This window comes from Magallana gigas, chromosome 4 (genome assembly GCF_963853765.1).
Source record: "Magallana gigas chromosome 4, xbMagGiga1.1, whole genome shotgun sequence".
Lineage (NCBI taxonomy): Eukaryota > Metazoa > Mollusca > Bivalvia > Ostreida > Ostreidae > Magallana > Magallana gigas.
Genome location: NC_088856.1, coordinates 3,509,141 through 3,528,489, shown reverse-complemented (window position 1 = coordinate 3,528,489; position 19,349 = coordinate 3,509,141). Strand labels below are relative to the sequence as shown.

The following is a 19,349-nucleotide window of genomic DNA, read 5'->3' as shown; positions in this document are numbered from 1 at the left end:
TACTTTTCAAATGTGATTGTTTTTTGTAAAGAATATTGTTTATCAATCCACAGTGACTAGTTTTGGTAGTATGCTTTTGCAGTAGGTTTTGAAATTTTTCAGAATTAATTAAAATATTGAAAATTATACGTGGCACATTCCCCACCTGTGTATTTGTCGAAGTGTTTGAGCTTTTCGAAAGATATCGCAACTCCCATGTTACTAGGCGGAGTTTCTCAATAACCACCCTCTTCAGTGCAATACTTTTGGTTATCAAATTAACTTTTCTTATACATATGTCTTAGAATACTTGATGAATTACTTTCACCGCTTCAAAATCACGATTCCCGCGCTACACCGATCACAGTTCCCACATGTGTGATTGTTCACGGTGTAATACGTACATACACCAAAAGCGGTATGATAAACGTAAGGGTTCAACAGACATAAAAGATAAGGATTTATCGCGGTTTAAATAAATTTCAAGGATTGTCAACTTTAACTTAAATGTAAAATCGGAAAACCTTTTCTAAAGTGTTCATTGCATGAGCAGCACTTGTCGTGAGAAAGTAGTTTTTGCTAGTATCTACTGTTCTTAAAAGGATGTCGCAACTTAGACGACTTGATTCAGTTTTGAAACTGTTTCTGGTTTTTTGTAAGTATTTTACATAAAACTGGCGTGTTCTAGTTAATTCTTGTAAACTTTTAAAATCATCTCAATAATGATTTAATACGCACAAAATGTGAAATCAATCTACATTTGTCTCAAAATGTGGTTCTATATTTTAAAAAATACCTGTATACCCCTGTGGGGTATCATCTAATATCTAGAATATCATAGCTAGCTTTATTTCAGCAATTATAAGTAAATATCCAATTATCCTTTATAAGAACAAAACATTTCAATATAAAAATATTTAATACTTTCCTTATATCTACTGCATATTTATGGATAGGTGATAAATGTATAATACGACGATTTGAAAGTATCGCTTTAATTACAGTAAAATTACAATGTTTACAGTGTCAGTTCCGGCGCATTGCTCTTATTACTGCTATTACTACTACAGTTATACATACTATACGACAAGACAGCGCTGTTACTATTATTACTACTACTACTCATCGTCGAGGTAAGTAAGACGTTTGTAACTTATACTTAAATTTATCATTACACATTTACCATTTAAAATGAAAAGTATGATTACATGTAATTTAGCTATTATATTTATATTTTTAAAACTCTTTTTTTCTTACAATGTACATGTGTATGCTTAGGTTTCAATAAAATACATAGCATTAACTTAAGAAGATAGTGAAAATCATAGTCAAAGGGTATTTAAAGGTATTTATAGGGCAAAGTATCAATACGTGTTTTAAATATTGCATTTTAATTGAACGTGACATTTTATTGATCAAGTCAACAACAAAAATTAGTATTTAATAAATCCTGTTGCCAGTTCAATTTCTCCAGTAAAAATTTAAATTTTTTTCTCCTACTCATCTTTCACATTATGAATTTTGATGATTTTGCACTTTGAATTTGGCATTTAAAAGTTTCTTCATCTTCATTTTGCTACAAAACTGAATACGGATACGTTGATAAATAATTATATTCTTACACAAATCGTAAGTAGGAATTTTATGAAAGGATTCGGGGTTTTTTTAACCTGAGAGCGGAATATAATCACATATCAAATGTGAATGCGAAAAAGTTGTCAACAGAAATTTAAATAGTGGTCTGGTCGGCAAGTGAATCATTCTATCGCCCTATTATAGGACTGATAAGTTAAGATACTAGGAAGTAAATATTTGAAAAAACAGAATGCAATTGAATCCCAAATAGGATTCTACAAATCAAATCTAGTTCGTCTATAGATAAAAGCTGTCTTTGTTTCATGTAACGCTGGTTTTATACGAGGTTGTTACTTAGATAAGATGGGTACGCAAGGAGTGTAAAATGACTAAAAAAAAAAAGACGGATGAACTACAAATTAAAAATATTTCAAAAACATTTTCAAAACAATGTATATTTAACACTAACTTGAATTGTTACGCTTTAAAATACTCAGTACTTGGAATATATTGATTTTAACTGGCGCTTGCCTATCCAAAGTTCAATATTGTGTCATATTTTAGAACTTTGTTGCATGTTCTTTCTTAGAGAGGACCCCTCTATATTGTTGTCATAGTCTAAAACATTAGATAAGGTATAATGATAAAACATCAACAAAACTGTGGGGGGATGACCCGCTATACATTAAACCCACCATTTTGTATCCCAACAATTGTATGTTTAAGAAAAAAAATACACGTACGTAAACTTATGGCCAAGGTCGCATTTATTATTACGAATACATTATGTTGTGACTGAAATGTGAAATGGTAGAGCAACAGACTCTAGATAACCTTTTCAACTAGACTTTTGAGGATGTTAATTTGATCCCTCCAAAAATACATGTATATAGTTTTTTTCTTATTGTTTGTTAAAATATTCAAAATTGTATATGCTTATAAATGTAGTTTTTTTTTCTAATTTCTATTAGAACCTTAATGAACAGATTTAATTATAAACATTGAAATTGCATTATATGAATCAACAAAATGGGCATTTGTACTATTTAATCCTCCATATTCTTCATGCTTGCTGAAATTTCTTACCAACATTATATCATATCATTGGTTCGCATAAAATTGAATTACAACGTCAAAGGTAAATATATCTCAACTTTGTCAGTTTCAAAAGCTTTGTGACCTACAATCGATTGCTTATGAAATACGCAATGAATGTAAATCAAGTCTAGGGGTTCATTTCAAAGTCCTAGAGGAGGATTCAGTATCAGGTTACTAGGAAGTAAATTTAAACAAAATGCCAATTGGTTACGAAATAGGTTCCAGTCTACAAAATCAATTCAAGTTCATCTGTAGATAGAATTTGTTCTTCGTTTTCAGCTACACTGATGTTTTCTGAGATTGTTGTATAAATTTAAGCTGGTTGAAATTTAAACTTTACATCGATATATATGTCTTCATAAGTTCTTAATTTCTATTTCATTTAAGTAACTGTGCTTTTACAACATGTTAAATTAGGTGACTGAAAAAACAAAAACGTAAAGGTAAATAGTTGAACGTCTTCAGATAAAGATTTTAAAGGCTATAAATGGATTTCACTAAAAAACCAGTGACGTCTGGATTTTTCCTAAAAGATTAATTTTTAGGGACTGTGGTAATATTAAAGTGCAATGGAACATAAATAAATATGAAAATTCTTAACAAACAGAAAAATTGGCAGAGTTGACATTGTATCGTAAGTTACGTGGTTGGCGACAAATATGTTAAATTCTTATGTCTATACATTCGATTCAGAAATTGCATGTATACTTAAGTTAGCTAGCTGTGGGTTTTTTTTCTTGGGGGGGGGGAGTATTTATTTTTTTCTTTTTTTTTAAAAGTTGAATGGAGTTTATGCCTCATGTAAGGCTATAATTAATCACCGAATTGTCTACTGATTTTTGCGGGTTTTTTTATTACGACAATGAGTACACGGCAGATGTGACCAGTTAGCAGATGAGACTTACTCCTCCATAGCACCTTATCTTCCCTCTAGCTTAAGTAGCTGAAAATGATTTAAATATAATTTTATAGTTTATAAAGTTGATAAAAACCAATTCTTAAAAGCAATGAATGTTATGTTGTTTCATTAGCTTATTATTAGAATAAAAAGAAAGGAATGATTTCATTTTAGTCCAGCTACAGAAATATTTAGCATAAGACGTCGCTCAGATTTTAACAAAGCTGATCAAATGATCTAATTTTATTATCAATTTGATGTTATGTTTTCTTTCATTTTAACTTCTTTTATGTATTCATTTTGTTTTTATATCTGTCAATGATTTTCAAGGGGGATGTGCGGCCATCTTGTACATTTGAGGATAAAACTGTAAACATTTCTTGAAAAGGCTTGCTTCTGCCTGAAACTGACTAAATATGTTGTCAAAAGATAAAATAAAAAAAAATAACTATGAGGTACTACATATACATATTTTCTGTATACCAATTAGGCATTCATGAGCAGACTACCAATGCCATATAAATCTTTTAGGACTTAGAACAGCACAGCTACAGATTGAAATTGAAAGTTACGAAATCTATAAATAAATATAAAGCATGGCATTAGTGTCCACTTTATAACCATTTGTGGGGGAAAATGTTTAAATTTCCTTATTTAATTTATAACTATGTTTTCAAAGAGGGTACTTTATTCTTAAAACGGGTCTCAAAAACGTTAATTCTCAAAAGGTATTCTCAGTGTATTTAGGACTGCATTGAAGTTATAATATTCTTGAAAAATATGGGTATATATTTTATTTAATATTTTAGACCCCTTCCCTTCTTCTTAAAAGATATGAATTTAAATTATACTTATATAACAGAAAAATAAACCTTGTTGTTTTTTGGGAGATGTCTGTCACATTCAACATAGATTGTTAAGTATTTACAATTTTCTTTTTTTATGAAAATGAAACGTCAATGCGCCGCCATAAACAAAGACGTTCTGATGGAAATCGGTTACCCTATTTTAAGGCAAAGATACTAACCAAATAAAATGCAAGATTTAACCTTTTTATAAACAGCGGTTGTAGAGAAGATACCCATAAACCCTTTTCTCAATTATCAGATTTTCAAAGCCTTCAACAGAAATCTACAGCTGTTTTAAGCGATTTAGAAGGCATTGCTATATTCTTGAGTGCGCAAATTGCATACAAAACAAAATGTAAAACCTCATATTTGTTTCTTTCTCATCTTTTGACAACATTTATTTTCAGTTTTGGCCAAAAACAATGCATTTCAAGTAAAGTTTACATTTCTGTTCTCAGATGAACAAGATCACCGCACATCTCCTTTTCATTATTTATCATTTCAATAAGCAGAGCATATATGTTTATATTAGTTCTTCGTCTTCGGCTGGAACGATAGCTGGCGGAGTAATTGGAGGTATTTTTGGGCTGGTTGCTTTTTGCACCTTTGTTGCTTTTGTGTGTGGCAAAATATGCAAAAAGCAAAACCGCGGCCAAGTCATGGTGCGCCCTCAGCAGCCTGCGGTTTATACTAGTTCAAGTATGTAATTTTAAAAAAAAAATTAAGATTAAAAGTCTCTTTTTGATCTTGAGCTTATCTACATCTGTTAATATAAAATGTTCAGTTTGGATTTCATTATCTACATGGTACATTTTGTACACTGCTATATAATTTCAGCTACACAACAAGGATATCAACAGCCACCAGCTCCTGCTCACCCCTATCCGCCACCATCGTATTCGAGTGGACAGCAAGTTTTCTCTCAAAATGGATAGGACACTGCAGATTCCTTATTTTACGCGAATTTTTTTTATTTCGCTAGGCAGTCGTTTTTATAATGATTTCAAGTAATTTGCTGTTTTCGATTCTTGAATTGACCATTAATATTTATATCAAGATCATTGAATTTTTTTGATTATTTGTCCTAAAACATTTGCTTACAGTTTCCATTGCATTTGAGCTACATACAGATATATGACCATTTTTTTTAATAACCTTGATTATTTTATGGGCGAAATTTGGAACATCAATTTAACATGACAGCATTTGTATTCTGAATATGATTGACTTTAGTTGTGCTATGGTATGAATATTAATAATCAGTTTTTTACGCTTATTTTATTGTACTTGTGTGTCTTTGATATGCTGAGTTTGGTGACAGTTTGTTATTATTCATTTACCAAGTATTTTACTATTTTTCCTTCTTTGATTTTAAAAGACTTTTTTTCAAACATTGAATAAAATTTAAAAAGAACAATTTCATTAATTATCACAAATGTGCAAAGGTCTCAGACTGAGTGGCTCCTCATAATTACCGTTGTTGTCATAATACACTATTCAGTTTGACAAGCATCTGGGCTGCAGAACAACTGACAATTTCCAGAATGTTATCAATGTATGAAACAATTTTCGTTACTTCTCTTGAACGATTGAACCAATGGACGTGAACAAATGGAGATGTGTTTTAAATCCACTGTCGTTGTAACAATCCACATGGTAGACGCCTACTTATTTGGTTATGTTGATTGCCTTACTGAAGCAGTGCACATCTTCTTTGACATGAAGTGTTGTTTTGATTTTATTTTGTCGAGCAATTGTAATTATAAAGTAAGAAGAAATTTGAATATTACTAGTTTCAGTTTGTTCCCGACTTAAGGTGGCATTCTACACCCACAGTTTATTCCAATTTTCGATAGAAAACCGCACAACATATACATATCAAATATTAAAGAATAATATTGCTACTATAGGTATTTTTAAAGAATTTTTAAATGTTTTTTGTGTTTTTGTAAAATAAATTTTAAAAAGTTAACTTTTATCTGTCGATTTATATAGTGGATTGAAGTACATTATTATTGAAATACTTTCACCTGTTTAAAATTTTCTATCACAATAATTAACCAAAAAAAGTTTAAGAAATCTTTGGAAATGTAAAAAAAAATTCTAATCCTCAGCGGGATTCGAACTCATGAGAGGTCCGTAGTGAATCATCTGACCCACCGCGCTACGCTGAAAGATGACAATGATGGGAGAGAAACTATTAATAAAATAATACTTGATGTTATCATTTCGATAAATAATACGACAAAACATAAAGGTGTCTCATACCACCTTACATATACATAATGAATATTCTAATTATCAAATAAAATCTATTAATTTAACTCTTTTTTTTCAAAAGAGCGGTCCCCATACAATTTGCCTCGGTTGAAATCAGCCAGTACCGGAATTGCATGCTTCCAGATTTACTTCTTTGCGTACTGTGTCATCAATAGTGTTGTATAGAGCCACCCTAGGTAATAAGGTATAAAAGATTCAAAAGTTTAAGTCTTTGTATCAGTTCGTGAATATTTGATATATAATTTGCTATAAAGATAATCAAGCTATTTCAGTTATATATCTTATTGGATATTTTATTCTTCATATATATATATTTCATAAGTTTCAAAAAGGATCTGATCTTTTTAAATATTTAGACGTCACTGCATCAATACAAGCCAAATTTTATTGTTTTTACATTTATATAAAACAAATAAATGAATTTTAAATGTATTATATAATATAAAGGCTAAATAACAAACAAAACATGAAAACCGTCGAACAGTATAATAACTAGACACGATCTCGTTGCGAGCAACGAGAAGACCTTCTGTCCGATTTTCAGATCGTGGAATAAAACCTTTACTTCAGTAATCGACAAGCAAACGTGATCTAAAATTGGGGCACATTCTTCATTTAAAGAGTTTTTGGTTATTCGGCGTCAATAGCAAGAGCTGAAGATGAAAGGTCTAAGACTCCCAGAGGGAGGTCGAATAGAGCAACACACAAAAATTCCTATTATTGACAAAAACTTACACAGGATGAATGACCATCTTTAAGTCCTCCTTAAAGATAGCTTAAAGGTGTTTAAAGGTATCTTAAAGACGATCTTTAAGCCATCTTTATGCTACCTTTTAGCTATATGTATTGCTTAAAGGTGACTTAAAGAAAGCGTAAAGATGGCTTATCTTTAAGCCACCTTTAAGCCATCTTTAAGGACAACTTATAGGTCCTTAATGTCCAAACTTCTTTAAGCCACCTTTAAGCCACCTTTAAGCTACCTTTAAGCCACCTTTAAGCCATTAAAAAAAATTAATTCAATATTGTGCTTAATTTCCAACAAAATGTATTAACTTTATGAAAGAAAAGGTATTAAAACGGTTTTTGTTCTAGAAAGAAAAATGAAAAAAAAACATTAAAAAAAAACGGCCACGGCGAGAATTGAACCTGGGACCCGTAGTTTACTAGCATCATCATACATCCTCTGCGCCACGGCAACTTACATATATATGGGCGTTTTTATATCCTATATATCAGTGGATATTGAATCACTGTATTGAATGTGTTTACTTGAAAAGATTTTGACAAACCATTCAGTTTGTAACAATCAATTATATCTCATTTATAAATTACATGCAGGCATGTATTTAGAATGAAATACGGAACTTGGTCTTCTGTGAACAAAAATATATTATACCTAAATGGAAACCGTTAGGTTCACTATAGTAGGCTTTCTTACATGTAGTTAATAAATTTAAACTGAGTAGATATACGTTCATCTTATTTATAGCTATAAAAATGTAAGGAAGAAAATGAAATCATTTCTTTTATTAAATGCATTGATACTATTAGGGTATTTGTTCAATTTCCCGCAATTTCCCGGTTTTCATGATCGCGGCGCCGTTCCAATATGTTTAAAGCTATACACGCTATAATTTACGTCAATTTTGAATGACAGTGAAAACGCATGTATTTGTCTACTTATAAAAGTTATCCTTAATCTGTAAATTACAATGGTGAATTCCTTCTCGTTACAAAGATATAGATTTTTAATTGTTTATTTTCCTGACAGGAATATATACCTTTTCATGAATATTGATGAAGGAAGAGCAAACCGACCTCATTGCGCATGTCCGCGGAGAACTAGGTGGTCGTTATTGTTCGCCTAATTAAATATCCAACTTGATTTTTAATATGCTTAACAGTTATTAATTTGAAAAACATACATGTATAATGAGTAAAATACGTTTGTCATTCACTATACCCTTACTTCTGCATTAACACTTATAGGATCTATAAATAGCACATAGGGGGAAAACACAGGTCTACGTCATTTTTTTAAAGGAAGTATTCATATCTACTCACAGGCTTGTATTTTTTTCTTTTGTTTGTACTCGTATATCGGACAAATGTATGCTTTACTGAAAACATCCTTTCCTTTGTGAAACTATCACAATTAGGAAGATGTTGACCCTTCACCAGTTTTGGTATGATAGGCTAAATTTAGCTGTCGATATCACGTGATAGATTGATATTCACGAGGAGGCATTACTTTCCTGGCAGGAAAATAAATATTTTTTATTGTTTAATATTTGATATATTTGTTACGTGATCGAATTGAGCATTATAATTAACAGCATAAAGGTAACTTTTATTAGTAATCAAACACAAACATTTTCCCCTTTATTCGAAATTGACGCAAATTATAGCGTGTATAGCTTTAAATAGTTACATGTAATTGTATGTACATGATTTATAAACTATCAATTCTATAACAAACAAAATTACCAATTACCGGTGACGTATTTACTGCATGTGGCAATTGCAAATGACTTGTACATACAATTGTATGATGTGCCAGGCCGGGTATATTTGACATATTTACCCTTATACATATATTTAAATAATCAACCCCTATTTATGATCACCGGTACATTAATTAATTAGCCTAGAGATTTTACTCTTACATACATGTATCGTTAATTTGTAGACGTAACATCTTTGAAACCCAGAGCTAGGAAATAATACTTTGAAAATAAATTACAAATGTAAATTAACTTTTATTCATTAGACTTATCGTATACTCGTACATACTAAGATTCAACGCCTTTAGAAACCCTGACGTGCACCTGGGCACACGACACACCTGTTGTGTATATCTTGTATATTCTGTGTTAGTTCCAGGGGTTTTCTTAAGTTGGACAAACAATAGACTTTAATTAGATATACACAAACATGCGCCTGGGCACACGACACAACTGTTGTGTATATCTTGTATATTCTGTGTTAGTTCCAGGGGTTTTCTTAAGTTGGACAAACAATAGACTCTAATTAAATATACACAAACGAACAAAACTGTGTCTAGACAAACAAAGCAGTAATATCCTGCCCGATATAACAAAGGCAGTTGAGAGTCTTTTCATCTTTAACATGTATCTAGCAGATCAAGAGTTCGAAATAATGAAAATTGAAAAAAAAAATACAAACCTTAATCCGATTAACAAATTAAATCATGCATTTTTGGTTCATTATCTTTATTTTGTTTAATAACCGGATGAACTGAGAGAGAGAGAGAGAGAGAGAGAGAGAGAGAGAGAGAGAGAGAGAGAGAGAGAGAGAGATTTTTCACCGATTAATTTATAATAGGAAACAAACATACTTTAATTAGTTTTATGCACATATTAAGATACAGAGACTGCGCTCATCCCTACAATAATTTTGAAACCCCCAAAAAATTATAAAGAATTTTATAACGGCAATCTGTGTCCATCGGAGCGGTGCTGATGATAGCGATCTGTGTTTAATGGAGCGACGATTAAAACCGCCTGGAACACCCTCCCCCCTTCCTTGGAAATTATATTATCACTTGGATGACCCCCTCCCATCTCTATAAAAGAGCTTTTGCATTTAATATATGTTTTTATTGTTCAGCTTGATCAATATTGACTTAAAGGCCACTAAAAACAGTGTAAAGGCAGTGTAAAGAGAGCGTAAATGCCACTTAAAGATGCTTAAAGGTGGCTTAAAGGTGGCTTAAAGAAGTTTGGACATTAAGGACCTATAAGCACTTGCTTAAAGGTGACTTAAAGGCGGCTTAAAGGCTGTATCGCCTTTAAGCTCCTTTAAGTCACCTTTAAGCCACCTTTAAGGACTTGCTTAAAGATGGTTTTTCGTCCTGTGTTATATCTTAAATTTTATAAACCTTCAGGCACCTTTCATTTACTAGATCTTGACCTTAACTAGCATATTTTTATATAATCTCAGAAACTAATAATATTATAACTCAGAAAAATGCGTTACGATTTTTGAATTATTACCTAATGAATAGATAAGGTATACTATTCAATATACAAATACCATGCAAATTTTTGTTTGTTCGATAAAGGTATGATAAAGCAACTCCGACAATCAATTGAGCAAACATTGCTTTATCAATATGACGTCAAAATTACAAGTATGATATTAGATTTTACTTAAAGATAGTCATTTTTAACTTTATCTCTTGTCCAAATTATAAAAACTGCAGGCGTAAAATGACACTAGAAACTCTTGTAACTGGATATATATTTTCGATTTCTCTGTGTTATGTATTATTATCATTAATGACGTCACAATAATAACAGTAGCTAAGATCAGTAACTCCAAATTTAGATGAGTGTCAGTAACGATATAATCCGGACAATTCAGGCATAGATATTTTGTTTTATCAGCAAGTGTTATAAGGTAAGCAGATAGACAATTATTTGGCTTCAGCGGCCTTTTCTTTGTCAGTGTGTACAAAAAGGACAAAAGTTTAATACCACCCCGAATATCATGAAATATGAGTTTGGAAAATATCAAAAGCCTATGATCTAAAATACTGAAAAAGTGCTGCTAGAATCTTTTTTTTCGTTTCTCATCGATCGTCTGCGTAAACATGGAAAGCCATTGTAAGATCGTAAGAATCTGGGGGAATAAGCCGTTGCAAATGCCCACGACCCTCTCATGCGTCTTATAAGAAGTAATTAACGTACGAGTTAACTGGGCATTTAAACAGTGGACAGTATTGTCCAAATGAAAATGTCCAAATGCGAGAAAGGGGCAATCGACATTTGAAAAGCGTAAATGCGCTTCAATTTGTAGTATTTACATATACTTTAAACTGGCAAATTTAGAACGACAATCACATACTCATTTAAAGAGTTAAAATACAAAAATGTTGATAACTTTCTAACAATATTGAATTTACTAATTTACCTCAGTCATCGTATACAACCCCTAACGCAGGGGAGTCGACAAAGAGTATGGGGGAGTCGATTTTTCCGCTTCGGAGACAGAAAGAATTTAGTTAACTCCTCTTGTAGGTATTCAAAACAAGTATTTTTAAAAGAAATATACAGTGGGGTCGGAAGAAAATTCAAAGTGGGGGGGGGGGCTAAGTCCCCCTTAGCCCCCCCCCCCCCTCCCGGTTGATATATACCACACGGAAGACAGCGATAGTCAAACCAGTAACGTATAACAAGGGGGATTGTTATAAGTCACTGGTCAAACTTTGTGTTGGTCATTGGTCCTACTGGTCTTTGTGTCTTTTGGTAGAACTACTATGCTTTTTCTTTCACAACAAAACACGCATTTGTAATGGGATTTTCCTGCCGATACAATTGGAAGTGAATAACTTGTCTAGTAAATCGTTGAATTTTCTTTAGGCGCCTACTGTACATTTGACTTAGCTTGTATTCTGCATTTTGAGCACAATTACATGCTTTTGTCCAATGTATGTCCTTGTTGTGTTAACAAGACTCTCAAGGATTAAAAGATGGAACGTTTTATCTTGCCATTTAATTGTTTTTTTTTTCATGCACAACAACCTTTTGTTTACAATATGAAATCGTGCAATCTCAAAGAGAATAACATACATTTTATATTTTATAAAAGTAGTAGAAAACGTATGTCAAATAATTTCAAGATATTATGAGCAAATTCTTATTATTAAGAAAAAAAGAAGGAAAATTACATTTTAACAATGTATATTATTAAGTAAAAAAAGAAAATTACATTCCAACAATGTAAACAAAAAGATAAACAAAAAAAAACCCCTAACGCGTACGATTCGAACACCAACTTTTACAGTTACATTTGTTAAAAGAACTCCTCGCTTAACACTACAAAACCGATTCGCTTGTTTAGATGCAATAATATAGCTGACTCTATTGTTATCAGTTTTACGCAAACGACTGGAATTGGTCATTTAAAGACCAATCTTAAAAATTAAAAGAAGAACACTTACTTTTTACCATAGAGTGGGTTTTCGTACCATTTTTTGGAAAATTGAAAAAGATAGATGTTAATATGTGTTAACAATATTCGTTCTTTAAAAAATGGTACGATGACCCACTCTATGAAAAAATATAATTTGACCATCCGATTTCTATATCATTTTGTTGCCAAATTAGCATATACATGTAACTATTTTGTTGTCTAAATATCAATTAAATGTGAAGTTACTTTTTGTGGGTTATGACAGCACTGAATGTATATGATTACATATATTTTATAAAAGTAACAAAAGTGAAATTTGCTGGAAATAAAATATTATTTTTTTTAATGAACCTATGTGGTTTTTTGCCTCGGCTTATTCCCCCAGATTCTTTACGTCAAGGGTGTAATATTTTCGAACGTAGAAAAATATAAGAACGCTGTTCCTCAAACACGTGTGTCTTTATTGAAACACCCGGAAGTATAGTACTGTTTTTCAAGATACGGGGTTAACATAAAACATAGCAAGACCATTTGATTTTACAGGGGCAGTTTCAAAATACAAAATCTATATTATTACTTCACCCCTTTTTTAAAAGAATGCAATGCTGAATGAAACACAATTAGGCACATACAGATATAACACAGTTTACAAAGACAGGATAGAACGGTGCTTTACCACACGACCAGACCGAGTCACATAAGTTTCAGATTTACCAGTATTTGCTGGGACACTATCTGAAATTTTAGATTTTGGGCCACCCATAGACGAATTGTCTGAATTTATAGTGGGAATTGCCAAAGGTGGGGCTGGGACCTTAGTAGGGCTCTGCTTAATGGCTAACGGGGTAGCAAGATTTATGGTCACGACTCAATATGGTAGATGGTTCAAATTCTGATAGGGTATATCCTCGTGGGACTTTATCAAATCGCGCATATTCCGACGGTACTCTCAGCCATCCGTTGTTCTTACAGTGTATGACCGAGGATCAACTTGACCAGTTATAGTTGATGGAACACAAGTGCCTTGTTTCTTAATTCTGACGGTTTCACCCATTTCGAGAGGTTTAAGTGCTGTGGATTGTCTCGAATAGTATTAACTTTGTTTTTGTCGACTAAAGACAAGCTGGTTCCGAAATTGCTTATGATTGACAGGTTTCGGTTGCAACTGTTCGTGAGTTGATGGTATGATGGATCGAAGACGTCGACTCATCAAAGCTTGCGCAGGGGGGGGGGGGGGGGGTATTACATATTAATGGAGTTATTAAGTATTCAAGGATTCCCAAATAAGGATCCTTACGGTCAGCCTTACATTTGCCAAATATGTGTTTTATGGTTTGTACCGTTTTCTCGACGAGACCAATAAACTGTGCCTGAGTCGGACTCGACGTCGCGTGAATAAATCCGTACTGTTTACTGAACTAAGCAAACTCATCGCAAGAATATTGAGGTTCGTTATCAGATACAAGTTTCTCTGGTATCCCATGATGCAAAAATGCGACTTTTATTTGTTGAATGACTGTACCTGCTAGAGTATTTCGAAAACGGTATACCGGTACCTCAAAGCGTCGACTGTTATAGTCAGCTATGGTAACAAAATCGTGTCCATCCCAACAGTCATTGGCTACTACTTGCCAGGAACGCGCAGGGACTTCATGTGGCATACAAATGTAAAAGGTTCCTTGGTGTTAGCGTTGCGTTTTTGAAGATGTAACGTTTTTACCCCAGCTCTGATAAAATTCAAAGAACAAATTCTTTTTTTTAAAAGACAATAATTTCGACGATCATTATATGTTGTCCAAACCTACCTGGGTTTCTCTTTTATTCTTATACATGGAAATATTCATGATATTTCTCTTATAATTAGACAGGTTCTGCTTAAGATTACTTTTAAATTTTTTTAATGACAGCAATGATAAAGAACTAATGATACTCTGTCTCTTGTTAAATAAAATAAAAATTGTCCATAAGCTTAATGCCGTGTGAGACACCTCAATGTTTTATGTTCTATTTATCGAGAAAAACAATAAAATGTAATGATATATAAACTTTTTTTTCTGATCTATAAAAATTATTTGTGTAAAATAGCTAAACAAATTCTATTTACTTGAAAAATTTACTTTTGATATGATCATTTACATGGATACATCATTCCAGATGCTACACAGCAAGAGTACAAAAAAAATACAAGCTTATTCGCCGCAAATTGATTTGGGCGACGGAAAATGTTTCATGTACCGGATGTACTCTTTTGGGAGATTGTGTTTACAACTAACTATTAGTAGCATTTTGTCAAACATTATTTTTAGTCAATGAATGAAATATATGGACGTTTTTCAATCTATTTATTTGCCTATCAGTGATTGTTTAACCATATAACTGTTAAATAAAAGGAGCATAAATGTTTATATACGGTTCGTCTTCGCCTGGGGCGATAGCTGGTGGGGTGATTGGAGGACTCGTTAGCCTGGCTTTTATTTGTGCCATTGTTTGTGTGTGTGTCAGAATCTGCAAAAACCAAAACCATGGTAAAATCATAGTGTATCCTCAACAGCCAACGGTCAATACCACTTCCAGCACGTCATTGTCAAATATAAAGGACTAATGAGGTGAATTACATATCTTTCTATTTAATCTAACTCTAATCTATACTTGTTTAGATATACACTTTGAATTTCCTACATGGTTCACTGCTATTAAATTTCAGTTACACAACAAGGATATTCACAGCCATCGATTCTCGTATATTACTATCTACCATCAACTTATTCGAACGGACAGCAAGGTTTCTCTCCCAGCGGATAAGATACTCATTTTTAAAAAAAGTTAAAAAAAAACATCGAAACTTTCATTGGTATTTAACTTTCATTCTGAAAAGAGAATGTGCTTAAATAAAATATTCTTAGCAAAAAGTTTACTAACAATTGATGTATGTAATGATTTTGTGGAATTTGCTGTCTTTATTTGTTGAATTTACATGTTCTTTTATATTAACATGTTCTTTTATATCAAGCTTATTAACTAGTTTTGATACTTCGTTCTAAAACTGATGCAATATGCTTCCATTACATGTAGGTACTTAGTGATTTATTAAAATATTGTAGTATCATGATTGTTTTATGAGGAAGAGTGTGAGAAAATCAATGGAATATGACATTTTTATTTTGATCATGATTATCAGTAGTTATAATATTTTATTAATATTGAAATGTAAACCTTTAAAAGCTTATTTTATCATACTCATCTATCATTGATATGTATTGTTTGTTGTTTTTGCTTTTCCATGTATTTTATTGTCCCTCTACTATAATAAAAAAAATTATACCAGTTGATAAAGAACAATTTAATTATTGATTGCGGTACATCTCTTAGTCACACATCCACGGTTAGGTCTTTGTTTTTAACCTTAATAGCCAAGCATAAACATTATTCAAGTGCGTCATTTTATTTGTTATATATGAAAAACTCCGTTGTATTAAAGCCTAAGAAATGCTGTTATATTTACCTTAATATATTATCTTTTGACATGATCTTTGACAAAGATACATGATTTTAAGACAGAATGGTCTTTAAATGACAAGATTTCTCCAAAAGTGGGAACACATCAGCTTAGAGAATCACAGTCTTACATCATAGTAGGTTGCAATATCAACAATCTGTTTTCAGATTTTGACTCCGGAGCAAAAGATGTTTTTTAATAACATAGCACCTCTTCGAACCACTATCATTACAGGCTATTTCATTTTTCTGTGGTACAATCACTATATCCATATAACAAAGACAACTGCAAAAGACAGCTGAAACGTAAAGCTTTGAAGTGCATAGATAGATGCTTAAAGAGCAGACCAGAGTTGTAGTGCACATAGTCAACTTAGAAAGTCCCGCTACTCTCAGGAAAATCTCACAACAGCGGATACTAAAGATACGTTTTGAGTTATTAGCAGTATCATGTATAGTAATCCGGGAACCCCCTTTATCTTGATCAGACCCTTGCGGCCAATTTCCTACACTTCCTACACAGAATATCAGACAAGTTCATGACAAGGCATTTTCTCATACATTCTCATACAGATTCTCCAGACCTAGACAAACCGGTGCCTGAACTTGGGTTTTTTTTGGTTCAGACGCGAGAAGTAGTTGACAAGATCTTTAAAAGCTGTGCTAGCAAAGTGTGTTCACTTGATGTCATCTCTAATGCGCTCTTAAAGGGGCATGGTCACGATTTTGGTCAAGAATTATTTTTTCGATTTTAATGTTTACAATGCTTTAGTAAGGCATTTTCAATAGGCAACCAACATTTGAGTGTCATTTGATGAGTTATAAGCGAGTTACAGAGCTTACAATTCTTCGCTATGTAAACAAAGCGTTTGTTTACATTTCGAATGTTGAAGTGAACATTACAGTTTTAGACCTAAAATAAATGTGTTAATCGTTCAAAACTGTTTATTTATTCTTTAAATGAATAACAAAATAGACAAACCAGCTTTGAAAAGATTTTTTTACTGGTATATTGAACCTATTTAAACAAAAACAGGCGAGAGCCGTGTTTACATGACGAAGGATTATGAGCCCTGTATCATGCTTAAAACTCAACGACTGGCACCCAAATTTCATTCCTAAAGCATTGCAAATAATAAAAACAGAAAATAAAATTTGACCAAAATCGTGACCATGCCCCTTTAAAGAACTATTCTGTTCTTCCTCTAGTCACACCTCACAGCCTACTCAATATTCAGGGTCATGAACCCTGGGGAGCATTCATTATTGTCCCCAAGAGAGACAACTCTTGAAAACGTTGAAAACATTGACTATAGTCCGTTTCTTAATCTTATTAAAATAAATAAATTGAGAAAAGTTTTTAAAGTATTTTAATTATAAATAATACATCTAACAATGAGTAAAAGGCATGAAAGAACTACATTTAATTATCAAATATAGTAGGCTGGTACATGTACCTGGTGAATATTAAATGTATATTGCTTGTAGGTACATGTATAAATCTACACAGCTACATTCAATTAATACACTGTGTTATGTAAACTGAAAAAAAATTACACAGGTTGTAAGAGATCTTTTTTAAAATGAATTTTCTTAAAATGAAAAATAAATTTATGAAATTGCATAAATCATTCTAAAAAAAATCATAGTACTAATAGACACGAAGTTCAACATAAATAAAGTGATACATTAGATGGATAGGATATAATGTACAGCAATTTAAGATTTAGATGTCATTTTTCATATGAAAGGTAATTAAAACTCGATACCATTTAAACAATGAAAAAGTTGCAGAAGGCCTATTTGTATCTAGTTGAATATAATGAAAATAAATTAATGACCTTGTATACATCATTTTCAGAAAAAAAAGTAATAAACATGCTGTTCAAGAAACTAAAGTGATATATTATAGGAATCAATAGGATATACTGTACAGCAATTTTAATTATATATTGGATTTGTTTCCAAACATTGGAATAAAGGGGAAAAAAACTTTTATATCTTATTTAGATTAAAATAATATTCTTTAAAAATATTAATATTTGTATTTCATGGCTAAAACTGAATATTTTTCTGTCAATTTCTTCTGTTCATGAACAAGACCTATACATTTATCAGACACTTTTATATATATTATGTCCATTTCCCATTGTAACTCAGTATTTTTGTTCTGTTTGTATACAAAAGAGTATATTAAAAAAAACTTGTATAAAATAGTAAGGCTAAATTCCAATTTAAAAAAAAATAGCTGTTTCCAAAAATGTTACATGTATATGAATATGTTATATAAAAACATATGTTAGATGGATGCCGATGGGTAGGAAAAATACAAAATAAGTGCACTCGATAAAAAGTTTGTGGTTTTCATTATGTGAACACAATTCATCCAGTAACATTTAAAGCTATGCAACATAAATAAGAAAGTTTTGAATGATGTGTATAGAACAAATTCTTCTGTGGTTGGCTCCATAAATCTTGAAAACATGGTGTGAGTTGGTAAAAAGGCAGAATAAGCACAGGGAGAAAAACTATCTTTAAGCAAGTCCTTAAAGGTGGCTTAAAGGTGGCGTAAAGGTGGCTTAAGGGAGATACAATCTTTAAGCCACCTTTAAGTCACCTTTAAGCTGAGCTTATAGGTCCTTAATGTCCAAACTTCTTTAAGTCACCTTTAAGCCATCTTTAAGCTACCTTTAAGCATCTTTAAGTGGCATTTACGCTCCCTTTAAGTTGTCTTTAAACCATCTTTAAGTTCCCTTTAAGTCAGGTTTGATCAAACTGAACAATAAAAACATGTATTAAATGCAAAAGCTCTTTTATAGGGAGGGGAGGGGGTGATCCGAGTGATGATATAATTTCCAAGGAAGGGGAGGGGATGTTCCAGGCGGTTTTATTTTTCGTGCCATTAAACACATATCGCTATCATCAACAACGCTCCGATGGACACAGATTGCCGTTATAAAATTCTTTTTAATTTTTTTTTTTCAAAATTATTGTAGGGGTGAGCGCAGTCTCTGTATCTAAATTTGTGTATGAAATTATTTTTAATTATGTTTGTTTCCTATTATAAATTAATCGGTGAAATCTCTCTCTCTCTCTCTCTCTCTCCTCTCTCTCTCTCTCTCTCTCTCTCTCTCTCTCTCTCTCTCTCTCTCTCTTAGTTCATCCGGTTATTAAACAAAATAAAGATAATGAACCAAAACTGCATGATTTAATTTAATAATCGGTTGAAGGTATGTATT

At 32.1% G+C, this 19,349-nt stretch overlaps 1 long non-coding RNA gene across 1 annotated transcript; it reads left to right on the top strand.

Moving 5' to 3' along the window:
• The first annotated feature begins 449 nt into the window (after nt 1–449).
• LOC105335740 (uncharacterized) lies at nt 450–5,815 on the top strand. The gene is made up of 4 exons (XR_010713600.1): nt 450–634; nt 1,004–1,112; nt 4,931–5,097; nt 5,236–5,815. It is a non-coding gene; the product is annotated as an uncharacterized lncRNA (long non-coding RNA).
• The last annotated feature ends 13,534 nt before the right edge of the window (nt 5,816–19,349 follow it).